Source organism: Prosopis cineraria, unplaced genomic scaffold (assembly GCF_029017545.1).
Source record: "Prosopis cineraria cultivar Desert tree isolate PC_DT_omini unplaced genomic scaffold, ASM2901754v1 PC703, whole genome shotgun sequence".
NCBI lineage: Eukaryota > Viridiplantae > Streptophyta > Magnoliopsida > Fabales > Fabaceae > Prosopis > Prosopis cineraria.
The window spans coordinates 19,087-31,574 of record NW_026556028.1 but is presented as its reverse complement, the minus strand read 5'-3'; the positions used below and the strand labels follow the sequence as shown (position 1 = coordinate 31,574).

Below are 12,488 nucleotides of genomic sequence, written 5' to 3'. Positions count from 1 at the left end.
CTTCTTTTCCTTCGCGTTTCTCCGATCTTTGATTTCAGCTCCCAAGCAACCACCTCTCGCCGTTTTTTATAACCATGTATCTTCTCCTTTTTTATACTATTGATCACAACTATTCATTCTATTTAAACTATTCATTATATTACCAAATATTTATTTTGTTGCAGTGTGATTAAATTATTGTCTGTGTCATGTAGCATCACCTCTTTCCTACAGTGCTAGTCCCTCTCACCCTTTCCATGTATTTCATATTTCCCATCCCACTCTCACCATCATGTTGCCAATTTTTTTTTTTGATCCCAATCAATGAATCATCAATCAATTACTCACCTTTCCTCTTTTGCTCTTATTTACGAGTTTGTTTTAGTCATATTTACAGTTGCTAAGATCATTTTTTATCTATTTTATTAAACAATAAAAAAGTTATTAAATATTAAAAGATTTTATTTTTAAAGTACCTATTTAATAAAAAAATTTAAAAAATTATTAAATTTTTAAGTAAAGTTAATAATGTTTAAAGTTTTTTATTTATGTTAAACGTGTTAGAAAGTGATTTATGAATAAAATAAAATAAAAAAGCAACAACAACAATAACAAAGGTCGGTTATATTGATTAGATAATGTTATTATATTATATCATTTATTAAATTTTTAAAAATATTGTTAATTAAAAGATCTTGATCAATAATTTTTATAAATATTCTCTTTAGCTTTCATCTATCTCTCTTAATAAATTTTTAAAATTATTTATTTCACTTTTCTCTCCCTTTGAAATAAGATTAGGAAGAATATATAATGTGTTTTCACTAACCTAGCAGCTCATAAATAGTAGCAAAATTTAATAGATATGATTTTCTTTTAAACTGCATTTTCTTATTGGAAAAAATTTAGCAAAGAACCACGCTAAGAATCTATCCTTAAATTGCAGAGAATTTTTCCTGCGGTAGCGTAGAAAGTTCCCGTTTGACTTTTCGGATGCCACAGTTTCCATTGCAGATAACTGCCTGTTATACTTAACGGTTGACTATCATCGGCGAAATCAACCAACTCTATGCATTTAAATTAATATTACTCTTTAGAGAACAAAAATTCTAAAATCAAATTTATCTTGGAAGCAATAAACTATCAAAAAAAATCAAACACATGAAACTTGAGATGAGAGAAACGTCGTTGAAGAGTCTTTTTTTTTTTTTTTTACTTAGTGGATGCCAGTAAATTGAATCTATTAACCAGTCATTGAATGGGAAGACCAGGTATAACCAAATGACCAATGATGTTGAGGAATCGGGACAATGTTGTCAAACTAATGTGACTTAATTTTTCCAAAAGTCAACCACTCGGATGCCCACAAAAAGAAAAGAAGGTACTTGAAACCCCAATGTCAGGATCCTAAGCTAAGAAAGCATACACCAATGAAATATTTAAAAAAAAAAAAAGAAACAGAGATGAATGGTGAATCCAATTCTCTCTCTCCCGATGGAAAAGAATCAAAGCTTAAAAAAGGAAGAATAATAGTTAAGTTCCTTCAAATGCCAATCAATGTTAACAAAGTTTTTTGGTCTTTCAAACCAAGTCTATCAGTTATAGAGATTTACAACTTCAGCTATCAATTTTATAATATTGTGTGATAACACGAGATGGAATAGAGAATAAATCAAATTTATGGATTGGACAGCGGTTGATGCAGCCACTCGTCACGTTTGATTATTTTATTCCCAATGAATTGACGCCCCTTGATCGTCTTCTCATCATTCACTGTCTCCTTTCTATTTCACAACTACCCGTTCCCAACTCTGGAATGAAGTAGGGACTTAATATTCATTATTCTGTTTTTTTTTTTCCCTAATTTTTTTGGGGTGTCAAATGATCTTGTTGGGACATGAGGAATTTAAGTTTGGAAATTATAATATTGAAGAACAGAAGAAATAAGTGGGAAGAGTTGGTGTGGCAGAAATTAATGAAGCAACTCAGTTATAAATAAATACACACCAAATATGCAGTCACCCCTGGAAGTTCGGATAACAACATAAAACCAAGAACTCACTTGAATGTTCACTGCACAAATTGTCTTTTCTAAAATGAAAAATTGTAATTAACCTTACTAATTACTCTTTCCGTCACAAATTATAAAGCATTTTTGGGGAGAAGTTTTTTATCTCAAAATATAAGATATTTTAAAAATAATTAAATATATATATTTTAATATTACTTTTTCTCCCTCTATTTAATATCAACTAAGTGTAGGTTTAAGGATATTAAATGAATGATATTTTTAAAAGTTTATATTTTTATTTTAAACAAAAAAAGTTATTAAGTATATTTAATAAGATTTATTAATATTTGAGATTTTGTCTAAAAAAAATTTTATAATTTCAAATAGAAGAAGTACATTTTACGATCATCTTGATTAAAAAAAAAAAACAAGAAGACTCATGAGTCATAAATATTTGTACAGAATGAGCTGAGGCCTCTAAGCCTCAATGGGCTTTGCGGGTAATACCCATTGTTTATTTATTTGGGCCAGAATGTATTTTTACAGGCCCGGGATTAATGATTTCAACAAGCCCCTTGAAGGCTTTGGAAATCTTGTACTGAGTCCTGACTATGAAGTAGCTTTTATTTTGCTACAGTGGACGGCTCCAAGTTTAGTCAAATAAAAAAATTAATGAATAGAAAAATTTGATATTTTCAATTAACTGAATTTATGTGGATTAAATTCTCCTATACCAAAAATAAGGCGTTGGTGGAAATTACCAGAATTGGGGGAGGACTGAGGAGACATGAAAAATATTCCCATGACAGGAATAGTGAAGGATTGAGGGATCCAAAGCCCCAGAGAATATGTCCACAAAAGGTCTCAAGGTCTTTGCTTATATATCTCAATTATTACTACACATTTTGACCTTTCTGCTTTTACCACTTTAGCCCTTGACCCAAAGTCACATATTCCTCTTATCCTATTTATAAGATAACTATAAAAAAAATTTAATCCTATTTATAAAACATTTATTAATTTTTAATACTCTTTTTTATATTTTTTTCATATTAAATATTTTAAATAAAAATATTAATAATGAAGTTTAAGAATATCTATTAAAGGTAAATGTAAAAATTGATTAAATTTTAAAATAAAATTAATAAAATTTAAATTTTTTATTTGATTCTGACAAAATATATTGAGAGCGAAAATATGAGTGAAAGAGTGAGCATTTACACCTCCATTCCGCCACTTTCTTTCTCATCTTTTGGAAACCATAAGCATTCTCTCTCCTTCATTATAATCCAACTAATCATTACTTCACATAATCACATGCACACCAAATGTAAATTCATGGCCCCTTGGACCCCAACATAATAATCATCATTCACTTTTACCATCTAATTACTGCTACCTCCATCTCATATTATAAAACAATTTAAAATAATATCACACATAATAATAAAATTTAATAATAATATTTTATTTTATATTTTTAAAATAACAATATAAATTTTTAAAATTTACATAATTAATCATTATATTATAATTACTTCAATTCTCTCCCTACAAGAAGGGTAGTAACATTAAAAAAATGTTTACATTAAGGAGGATAAGAATTAATTACTGACCGCATTTATAAGATTACTTTTTATATCGAAAAAACAAAATTCCTCATTTAACCTTTTGTTTTTTCCTTGAAGAAGACACTATACCCAGAAAAAGACGCAATAGATGCTGAGAAGAATCCACAACAAGCCTCTTCTCCTCGATTTCCTTAAGCACGAAAAAAAGTTCTTTCGATTTACTTTTTCAACAGTCCTGAACTTTGCTGAAAATCCTTAATCTGAGGCATGTTTCCATTATTTCTCCCCATGCTGAATCATTATCTAATGTGGCTAAAATGATGCTGATTCAAAATTTTCCCCCATGTCGAACAACTCAATCATGACTCTCAGCTTTGATTTTTAGGTGACTGAGGTTTAAAGTTTAAAACCTGAATTATACTAAGTCATAGTTGAAAGATTAAATCCCAATCAAAATTAAAAATTAAGAGCTTGTTGGTTTCTATTCTTATTTTTTGTTTTTAAAAATTGTTTAGGAATATGGTTTTAAACTTTCAAAACAAAACAAAACAAAATACATATTCTGTTTGGTTATGTTAGTTTTAAAAAATAGACTAATAGTGATAATTATAGGTTGTTAATGATGATAATTTATGATAAAAATTAAGATAACTGTAATTTTTAATAATTAAAATAAAAGCTATTTTGAAAATAAGAAAAATAAAACTAAAACAACGGTTTCTATTTTTTTATTTTTAAAAAATAAAAAAAGTTTTAAAAACATTTAAATTAAAAATACTTATTCAAATAAGTTTTAAAATTTTTTATTTTTAAAAATACAAAACAAACATGTCCGGAAACATTAATTTTCTTCTTCTTCTTCTTTTTTAAGCAAGGCACTTCTCTATTTCCAAGTGATTACCGTGTCTTTATCTTGGACGACCGACATCTTATGAACAGTGTAAATTATCTTTGAGGTTGTCCTAATGGCTACACCAGATACTAAACTTAGGGGCGTTCTTTAGAGAAAGAAAGAAAATGGAAATGGATCAACAAGGCAGTGTAAAATATGCAAGAGCACAATCCATTATATCATAAATCTTATTGTGTGACTCAAGCATAGGCACAGAAGCTACACCATTACACAACTTCAGGGGCATAATCAGACGCAAATCTATTCTCACAGAACACTAGAAAGTGGGAGAAAACAAAAACACCAACGATGAACCCAAAAAAAAAAGGCAACGTACAACAGCTATTACAGTAGTTCATCTTCACATCCAGAAATTAAATTATATTAATTTATATTCTCTGTGCATCTTCTTAACGCGGGCATTTGGGCTCGAAAGCCAGAGGCGCAACAGTGTAGAGAACGAAAGGAAGCTTGTTGGACACGAAGGGCTCCTCTGGTTTGAGGGCTGCGCCGACAATGCCTCCGTGGAGGTTGGACGGCTTCTGACACGTGGCAGACGGCGAAGAGACCAGGAACACCTTACACGTGTGAACTCCGAAGGTGGTGATGGTCTTCGGAGCCTCCAGGTAGTAGTAGCCATTCTTGTCGCTCTTCGCCGTTTCCGACAGAGGGTACCTGCTGTTGTTGCACTGCAGCTTCACAACGGCTCCTGCAATTTCAAAACGACAGTACGTCAGTTGTCGTTTAGCAGATCATCATCATAGTACCCGCTACGCAACGTTAGTTTTATTATAGTCCTCGAGTACTGATGGTCCCGGAGCCCGCAATCAATGCCATCATTCCTTGTCTCCTTGTCCTCATTTTCTCAACAAATTTTCAGCTTTGAGAAAAGGATATGGCTACTTTATTTTCTGGGTTAGCTGAAACAGCAAACTTTAGCCTGCACCTATGTACTATGACTTTAGCTACCACTCCTCTCACTCATTCACTCACTCTCATTGTCTTTGCACTTACTTTACAAAAAAATATACCAAAAGCTAAGGTCTAGAAATGGTCAAATCTAGTTTCACTTTATTTAATCTCCGGATAAATGTAACTTGCTCCTCTGTTAGAGATTTAATCAACCACTTAACAGACATAGAAAGTGAAAGAAAATTGTAAATCTCAGTACATGGTAGCAGATAGGAGTAATGTTTACCAGCAAAGGAAAACAAAGATGAATGAATGAAGTATAATGCAGTATACATGGCGATCAATTTGGGAAAGGAGTAACTAAACGAGAGCAACAAACACAAAAATGCAGGTAAAAGTACATACGAAGTTAGAAGGCAGCTTGTATAGGTACACAGAAGTGAAAATGGTAGGTTACAGGTATACAGATTATGAACAATGTGAATTAAAAAGAAAGAAAGAAAGAAAGGGAAATACCGAGAGCAGGAGTGGCTCCGAGGAGAGTGTCAACACCAGCATACTTGCAGGACTTACAGTAAACAACACCCTGGACAGCGACAAAGCTTCTGGGGAAGGGATGATGAGGAGGAACATGAGGAGCAGGGGTAGGAGGGTAATGGTGAGTGGGGGGTTTTCACCGGAGCCGGGGCCGGAGTAGGAGGGTAATGGTGAGTGGGAGGTTTCATCGGAGTCGGAGTAGGAGGGTAATGGTGGGTGGGAGGTTTCATCGGAGCCGGAGTAGGAGGGTAATGGTGGGTGGGAGGCTTAACCGGAGCCGGAGTAGGAGGGTAATGGTGGGTGGGAGGCTTCATCGGAGCCGGGGGGTAGGAGGGTAATGGTGTGTTGGGGGCTTGATCGGAGCCGGAGTAGGAGGGTAATGGTGGGTGGGGGGCTTGACCGGAGCCGGAGAAGGAGGAGGAGGGTAATGGGGGTGAGCAGGGGTAGGAGTGGGAGGGTGTGGTGGTGGTGGTGGTGGTGGTGGGGTGGGGGGCGGGGGCGGGTGCCGGAGAGGGAGGGTGAGGATGAGGATAAGAGGGAGGAAGAGAGTCAAGCTCCTCGGAGAAGACAGAGAAGGAGGAGGTTAGAGAGAGAAGAAGAACAAGAAGCAAGCTTGACGCCATCTGTGGTGTGTGCCCTCTCACAGGCAGAGAAACAAAGCAGAGGAGGAAGGCAAGGCTGAGAGAAGGGGACTGACGATGTTCCTTTGTGGATTTAGGTGCTCATTTATAGCCAAGTTAGCAACTAAACCGCCTTGAAAAATTAACTCTCCCACTTCTAAATTTTGTAATTTTTTTTAAAAAATTAAAAAATAATTTTTCTATTCCAGATAGAAAAATTATTTAAAAGAGAATTGCGCATGCTTTTTAAATTAATGATAGATTATTTATTAATTTATGAAATCTAACTCAAAATTGTTATATTTTTTTAGCAAAAGCAAAATTATTGTAATTTGCTTGTTTAACTTATTTCACATTGTTTTAATAGAATCATATTATATATGGTAGTTTTGAAATTTGAACTTTTGCACATTTTTAATCTTTTACTGATTAGAACAAATTTTAAAGTTAAGTTTGACTGTTGACAATTATATTTTATTTAATAAATTTTTAACAACAACAAAAATAAAACTGCGTTAAGTTTGGGATTTGGCCTCTTCCTGCTAATACAAATTATTTAGAAGCCTTTATCGTTCCCAATTAATTTCGTGTGCATGACAAGTATTATGGCTATAAGATATTGCAGTATGGGACTATGGGAATGACATGTTTAACTTTTACGTTCGTAAGTCTGAAGTTAAATTTTAAAGTATGGAATTAAAGATGTATATTTTCAATCATTAAATTATTAAATTTCATATGTGCATATGAAAGATTAAAATAAAAAATTGCATCCTAAAATTTTGATTGAAAGGAAGGAAGAATTTCATATAAATTCCAAATAAAAATAATCACTTAAAATTTTGAAGAAATAATTAATTTTCTTGTTTAAGTTTAATACTACCAAAAAAAAAAAAAAAGCTGGGGTGCGGCTTTTGCAAATGGCCAAGGAAAGTGGTCGTTAGGGATAAGCTCTGCCGGACGTTAATTATTGCAAGAAAGTAGACAAGCAGTGCCCTCTCACAAATATATATATATATATCTGTGTGTGTGTGTGTGTGTGTGTGTGTGTGTTTGTGTGTGTATATGTATGTATGAATGTATTGCGTTGTAAGACCACTTATTGAGAGAATATGTAAATAATCCTGAAAGCAATTTAATTTTATAAAAGAATTACTAATAAGTAAATATTAATAATTAATAAGTAAAATTATTGTTTCAATAAGTATTCAATCTATTCAAATCGTTGTTAATTTTTTTAGAAATCCTTCATTAATATTTTTTTTCTTTTTTTTTTTGCGTAAACCACATAAAAGAGCCGTGTTATTTGTTTATTTTTGTTTTTGATTTCCCAAATCTTTAATTCAAACTAATTGGATTGATAACTTGACAACACTTCTTTATAAAGACTATAACCCGAGTTCTAATGTTAAGTTGGATCAAACCCCAATTACTTGATACAAGCACTAGAGGTTTGATGCGTTATTTTTGACATTTTTTGACTTTTGTTGCCATAATTTTTAATTATATGTTACTATTCATATAACTGGAACAAGAATAGAAGAAACATTGCACCTAAAGGTCTTGTCTTGAAAACTTTGGATGAAGGGCTTCATCAAAAATTTAAATTAGGACTTTAATTTTACAAAATAATTTTATATTGTTGGTATTATAATTAGAATTCAACAAATTAACTAGATAATATCTTTTTAAACATAAGGAGTGAGTTCTGCCAACAATATATAATATCTTCCTTGAGATATTAAAATGGTCAGGATAAAAAATCGCTTGCTTATGCAAAAATGCTTACTTTGCAAAGCTTGATCTTGAACCTTGTGGGCTCTTTTATATTTTTAAATGTTTTTCCCTTTTTGATAAATAAAAAAAATAAAAATATTATGGAATTCTTAATTTTTTTTGGCCAAATGGAATTCTTAATTCAAATCATAAATATTAACAAACTAAAGTATTAAAACCATTGTCCAAGGTTATTTAAATCAAATAATTCTTCTCTAAATCTAAGTAAGACAATAACAATTACATTAATTAGTAGCAACATTAACGTCATGATTATACAAAAGGACTCCTATTCCAAGTAATAAAACATTCAAATTTCTAAATTTCTAATTCAAATCATACAATCTCAAATTATAAAAGTGTAAAAAATACTCTATTGTCATATAATCTACAAACATTAACACACATACATAACATAAATCAAATAATTGTCTAAAGTCCAAATTAAATCAAACAATTTTTTAAAGCTCTGATAAAGAAATCATTCGAATTAAATGAACCAATTATTTTGTAAAGTTCAATTAAAAAATGTAATAACAACAAAGTATTTGAAACATTATCAATAATATTATATACTAAAAATAATTTAAAAAATTAAATAAATAAAAAGGGCTTAGAAGGATTGGTTCTTAACTCTACATGAATTGCTTATTTAGGGCATTGGTTGATTAAAATGGGTTCCTATAAATTCACATTTTTTTTTTTGAAATTATTGGGTCTAAATGGACTAACCTTGTAGGCTCAAACTGTTGTCCCAATTCTAGGAGTGTTCACGAGATGGGACAGAACTGAGACACTCCCGTCTTGAAAAAAAAAGATCGGGACTGAATTTGATCTCATAATCTCATCCCATCCCTTAGAAGTCGAGACAAGATCGGGATAATATCCCGTCATCCCGATAAATGGGATAATATCGGAGAAAGATTTAAATAATAATGTTTATTAAAATTTTAAATTATATAATTTATTAAGTTTAAAATTAAAACAATATAAGTACATAAATATAACAATTTAAAGTCAATTATTGAATTATATTATCATAACTAAACATTATAATAGCAAATACAAGTAATCTTTTATGTTATAAGAGTAGTAACAATAGGTAAGTCAAGCACAATATCAAATCATTATTCTTCTACTTTAGTAGAGATGTAATAAACTAGTTACGTTTTTTTTAAAATAAAACAAGAAATACGTTATAAATAAAAGTTATTAAATAGATAGATATAAGAATAAATTATATTAATACAATTAATAAATTATAAAGAAAGATATTGTCATGTTTACTCCTTATCATTAAATTATTCAATATCAAAAATTTAGTTTTAAATAGAATACAAGTATTGAAATTATAATTAATATAAATATAAATTATATTAATATAATTAATATATTTAAAATAAAAATAATATATAATATTTGAGACAGGATGGATGTTTCGATGGTAATCTCATGTCTCGTCCCGTCCAAACCCCTTTCCTGTCCTGTTCCGCAAAGTTTTATCCCGAGTATTTTTGAATTGAAACAAGACGTGTTTCGAATAATCGAAATGATATCGACTTAATCCAAATAGGTTCAAGTTAAACACACGCTGCTCAACTCTATCTATTTGGGCACGGTTTGTTAGATTTACTATCAAGGAGTGGGATCCAATTCTAATTTTTTGTATTCATAACTCCAATATTATTTATTCATATTAGCGGAAATTAGTGATAATATTTTAAGAAGAACAAGCCTAAATTCTTGTTCCTCCTTCACGGAAGATCACAGATGTTAAATTCTTTGTAATGTTTCGGGTGATTTGGGTTTTAAAATTTTAATTAAAGGTGTCATTAAATTAAAATTTAATGGTTTTTATATAAAATTAAAATGTAATGCTAAAAGGAAAAACAAAAAAATGACATTTAAGCCCAAAAGAATAAATTAATAACAACAAGGTACCTCAAAAAGAATTTTAAAAAATTATAAATATTAATTCAAATTTTAAATATTTACAAATAAAAATTCTTGTTCAATCTAAGAATTATATTTAATATAAAAATATTTATTTATAATTAAAAATTTTAAATTTATAATTATTGAGATTGATATTTTTAACTTATTTTTAACAAAAATTTATTAAATTTTAATTATCATTATTTAGTGTTTTAGCATTTACGTGATATTGTTAAAAAAAAAAAAAAAAGAGGAAGAGGCCAATGAAGAATAGGAAAAGAAGGCACATGCAGTGGCCCAATATTTGGAATTTTGCACTCCTTTCTATGCGCCTGGAAGTTTCCCAAGGTCTTCTCGGTAATTGCAACCCTTTTTTTTCCTTCACTTTTTATATACTTTCACTCTTTTTTATAAATATTCCTTCCATATTTTAATGTTAATAATCGGATACGTTAATTAATACTTACCGACATTTAAAACCCAGGAATTTTTTTTTTTGCCAAAAATTAAAACAAAATACTAAAATAGAAAGAAACCAGGATTTTTGAAACAAAGGATGTCATAACTGGTGAAAGGGAGGGAACATTGTTTGCAAGAAGAAGGGCAATAATAATGGAAAATTTGAAATGTAGTACACAAAATAGATATGTATTTTTTTTTGTTTGAATTAAATTACTTTTGACTCATTCTACATTTTTTAGACTTCGGATTTATTAACGTAAATACTAGATTAAAGTATTGGTTGAAGGGATCAGGGGATTTTTGGATTACATTAAGGTTTTTAAACACGTGTATGTATAAATTCTAGCCAATTTTCACTTTACACCCCAATAACTAACACAAAGTCCAACACGGTTGAAATTGTTGCATGGATTTGGTGCATTACACCATCCTTACTCTATCTAATTAAAGCATGACGTGTGAGGTGACTAACTGTAATAAAATTAAATTGATTTTGTGAGAATGCAAACACAAAATTAAAGAAACATTCAATTTAAAAATAAATTTATTAAAGATAATAACACATAATATTTTCTCCCCAGCTTAGTTTAAAATATAAACAAATTAATACATGTAAAAAAATTCTTCCATTTTACCCCTTATATCTATTAATCTAGATACTTATGTAAATATATCTCTCACTCTTCATATAATGCATTGGTTGTCATGACTAATGATAAAACAAAAAAAAGCATATTTTTATAAAATAAAATTTTATTGGCATGCAAATTTTTTCAAAAATAATATGAAAAACATATATTTTTGTTCTTACACTTTACTCGTGTTTTACTATAAATTCCTATACTTTTTTGATATTTTGAATTCCTATACTTTGTTCATTTTTTTTATTTAGGGACTAAGAATACTGAAAAAAAAAAAATATAAAGATTTAAAATATAAAAAAAAGTACATACATTTATAATAAGATATGAGTAAAGTATAAGGATTAAAAATATATTTTTTAAAAATTATTTATATTTTGAATTAAGGACAGGATAACTTTATTGGATGGAGCACATCAACGAGGTAAGGATCTGAAATTTGGGGCAACGGTTGAAGAATTTGTGCCTGCCATTTTGGTACACAACGGTTAAAAAATGATGAGGCCGCATTGGCTTGCTTCGGCCGCATGGGAAGACGAGAGTAAAAGGACAACATTTTTGGGCCACAAAATCAAACGGTCTTTGACATTATTTACCCAAACACTATTCGTCCTTGTCGGTGGCCTTTGCAAAGGTTTCACCTTTTTTGCTTTCCCTCGTTACTAGCCGTTGCAGTAGCTCATTCACCATTAATAAGTTTCGTTTCGCCCCCAACAATGACGAAGGTTTAACAATCGGATTCACTGTGTAATCTCATATTCTTTTACCTAGTAAGTATCCTATGTGATACTACAGAAATCATTGATTTAATTAAATGGTTGCCGGAGATGTTTATAACATATCCTCTTTAATTCAAAATATAATCATTTTTTAATTAATTTTAGTTTAAAATATAAGCAACTTAATACATTTCTACATGTAAAAAGATTTTTCTCTATTTTAACTCTTGTATTTATTAACTTAGATCTTTATGTAAATTTATTGTTTGCCCATCATAAAGTGCATTGATAATTATAATTAAGGAAAAAGAAAAAAAAAAAAATTTTATATACTTAAGATGCTTATATATGTGGATCTTTTATAGATTTTTTTATAATAAATTCTTGTTATTAATTAAATTGATATATTTAGATCCACATGTTATAATTTAAT

General features: G+C 30.0%; 1 pseudogene; it reads right to left on the bottom strand.

Moving 5' to 3' along the window:
* Nucleotides 1–4,603: 4,603 nt before the first annotated feature.
* Nucleotides 4,604–6,570, bottom strand: LOC129298082 (non-classical arabinogalactan protein 31-like; annotated as a pseudogene).
* Nucleotides 6,571–12,488: the final 5,918 nt, after the last annotated feature.